The sequence below is a fragment of the Callospermophilus lateralis genome, unplaced genomic scaffold (assembly GCF_048772815.1).
Source record: "Callospermophilus lateralis isolate mCalLat2 unplaced genomic scaffold, mCalLat2.hap1 Scaffold_271, whole genome shotgun sequence".
NCBI lineage: Eukaryota > Metazoa > Chordata > Mammalia > Rodentia > Sciuridae > Callospermophilus > Callospermophilus lateralis.
Window position 1 is genome coordinate 731,360 of NW_027513445.1, and position 3,799 is coordinate 735,158.

Below are 3,799 nucleotides of genomic sequence, written 5' to 3' on the forward strand. Positions count from 1 at the left end.
TTGATCAATTAGGTTTGACATTAACAAATAAGATCAACCAAAATGCACCCACTACTATGGCTAGACAAGGTTTTAGGAAAAAAAATATTAGAAAAACAAGAAGAAGGTATAGGAACACCAACACAAATAGATCAAAGAACAGACAGAAATGTGTTGGATTTTCAGAAAGGGCCACTGAGACAATAAAAATTACTTGGAAATCAGAAAGACCAGTATGGGTTCCTCAGTGGCCCCTGACTAAAGAAAAGATACAAGCAGCCCATGACCTGATCAAACAACAATTAGAGGAAGGACATATACAACCTTCTGTATCTCCCCATAATACTCCCATTTTTGTCACCAAAAAGAAATCTGGTAATTGGAGATTATTGCAAGATTAAGAACCATTGATAATGAGATGGTTATTACGGGACCTGCTCAATCAGGGATTCCTCAATTGTCTGCTTTGCCAAGAACTTGGTATGTTTTAGTTATACATATTAAAGATTGTTTTTTTTTTCATTTCCATTTCATCCTGAGGATAGTCCACGTTTTGCATTTACTATCCCTGCACTGAATCATGAAGCTCCTTATCAGAGGTAAGAGTGGAAAGTACTCCCTCAAGGGATGGCTAACAGCCCAACTACGTGTCAAATTTATGTTAACAAAGTAATCCTGCCACTTAGAAATCAAAATCCTTAACTACAAATATTTCACTATATGGATGATGTATCATTTGCACACAAAGCTAAAAACACATTGCTAGAATTTTATGCCACACTTACAAACTGATTAAAAAAATATAATCTAGAGATAGCAATAGATAATGTACAATTAAAATTTCCAATAAATTATTTAGGAGTTCTATTATCCTCAACCATGGTCAGTCCACCAAAAATTCAAATAGGAGTAGATCAACTCCAATCAATTAATGACTTTCAAAGTTATTAGGAGACATAAATTGGATAAGGCCTTAACTAATTATACCAACAGGAGAGTTGGGACCTTTATTTGATATCCTAAAAGGTCTATTAGATCCAAATTCACCCAGAATGTTAACACCTGAGGCAAGAAAGGCATTAAAAATCATTGAAACATAAATGGGAAATATGCATTTGAATAGAGTTGATACAATTTTGCCTTTATTATTTATTGTACTACCAACAAAAAAAGTATTTCTACAGGAGTATTTTGGCAAGAAGGTCCATTATTATGTATTTATTTATCTTATTCTTCTAACACTATTATTACTAGGTATCCTGAGACTGAGGGACAATTAATACTCATAGGAATAAAAGCAGCAAAGGGAGTGTGTGGAATTTCACCCAATAAAATTATTACTCCATATTCTTTGAATCAAATTGATAAATTAGATAATGAGTTAAATACGTGGGCAGTAATCATGTGTAAATCAAATGTTTCATTTGATAACCACTTACCATCTAATCTTTTATTGTCTTTTTGGTCATCGCATCCTGTAATTTTTCCAAAAATGACAAGAAAACACGTATCATGAATGCTCCAAGTATATTCACTGATGAGACAAATCATGGCACAGCAGCAATAGTTACACCTGATCAAACTTTTACGTTTTTACTACCCAAACAATCAGCTCAAAAGGTAGAGCTTAATGCAGTATTACAAGCTTTTGTGATGTTTAAAGATTCTGTATTTAATTTATTTTCCCTTAGTCAGTATATAGTTAATGATATAGTATCCCTTGAAGATGCTGCTAGTATTTCCCCTTCCTCTACTGGTTTCTCTTTGCTTTCCAGTATACAATGTCTAATCTTGGACAGAAAAGATTCATTCTTTATTGGACATATCAGGGCACATACAGGATTGCCTGGAGCCCTTAGTTTGGGCAATGATTTAGCAGATTAAACTACACATGACATACATACATATTTTCTATACACTAGAAGAAGCTACAAATTTTCATAAAAAGTTTCATGTCAATGCTAATACTTTACAAAAGTGTTTTAAAATAACTAAGGAAAAAGATAGAAAAATAATAAAACAATGTCAAAATTGGGTGACCTTTTTACCACAAGTTAATCTTGGAGTCAATCCTAGAGGATTGATACTTAACCATATTTGGCAGATGAATGTCACACACTTGCCAGAATTTGGAAAATTAAAATATTTGCATGTTACAGTTGATACTTCTTCTGGATTTTTGATGGGCTCCCTTCATGCGAGGGAAAAAACTAAAGATGTTATAGCTCATTACTTTCAAAATTTTGCCACTTTGGACATTCCAAAACAGTTAAAAAACAGATAATGCCCCTGATTATACTCCTACCTCTTTTAAACAATTTTGCTCATCATTTGGCATTACTCATATAACAGGAATCCCATACAATCCACAGGGACAATGCATAGTGAAAGAGCACATGAAACTATTAAAATGTACTTATTAAAGCAAAAAGACGGAATTGGGAAGGGGTATGAATTCCCCAAAGATAAACTTATAGTAACCCTTTTTACTCTAAACTTTTTAAATTTGGATTCATCAGGACTTAGTGCTGCGGAACGGCATATGTGTCCAAAAAATGTGCATAAGTTCAAGGTACTTTGGAAGGATATTCTAACAGGACAACAGAAAGGTCCTGACCCAATAATTGCCTGGACTCGGGGGTCTTTTTCTGTGTTTCTATAGGGAGAACAGCAGCCGATTTAAATAACAGAGAGATTAACTAAGATCCTGACCCAGAGATTGCCTGGAGTCGGGAGTCTTTTTATGTGTTTCCACAGGGAGAACAGCAGCCAAATTGGATTCCAGAGAGATTAACTAAAGTACTGACCCAGTGATTGTCTGGAGTCAGGGGTCTGTTTGTGTGTTTCCACAGGGAGAACAGCAGCCGATTTGGATTCCGGAGTGATTAACTGAAGTCCTGACCCAGTGATTGTCTGGAATCGGGGGTCTGTTTGTGTGTTTCCACAGGAAGAACAACAGCCGATTTGGATTTCAGAGAGATTAACTAAAGCGATTTCTATAGACCAAAATAAGATGATTTGGCTCAAATCCATAACAGCTGATATCCAAAACTCTAGTTTCACTATCCTTACATCTGTGACAGAACAGGGATGATTTTTTCAATATCTATTTTATTATTGCCCTTTCCCACATCATGAACTTTTATTTCTTTTTTTGAGCTCATTGAGACCCTGGTTAATGTTTTGCTGATCAGTTCTATATTTTGACTATAGAGTTTTTAAACATTGCAATGGTGATTTCACCTGTAAAAAGTTATAAGGCCTTTACTATTATGTTATGTGTTGTATGTATTATATTATGTGTGCACACTTGTGTTTTGTGTTATATGTTTGAATGTACGTATGTCCATATATCATATATGATGAGCGCTCATTAAATAATGGATGCAAATATTTTTTTTTATTCACGTGATTTAAATGGTTTAATTTAAATTGGGTAAACAACTGTTGAGCATTGTTTTAATATGTGAACAAAAAAGGAAGTTAACAGACCTGTTTGTTTACTTCACCTTTTCTTTTCATTATATTAATAATTCTCTTCAGAATAATGTAAATTTTTAAGAAAATTATTTTCTTTTAGTGCCTTCTGGAATGTTAAATAATTTTCCTTTAGCCATTATTGCCAGAATTCCTATCTTCATACCAGTGCCGGTGAAGTCAAAGATAAAACCAATCTACAGCTTCTGCAATAGCCATCACTGAACTTCTTGCACAACTTGCCAGGACTATGTATCACTTTTATGCATTGTGAACTCACTTGTATGCATTGTGAACTCTCTCTTGGTGAAGCCACTTGTGGTAGTGTTGGGGTATATATGCT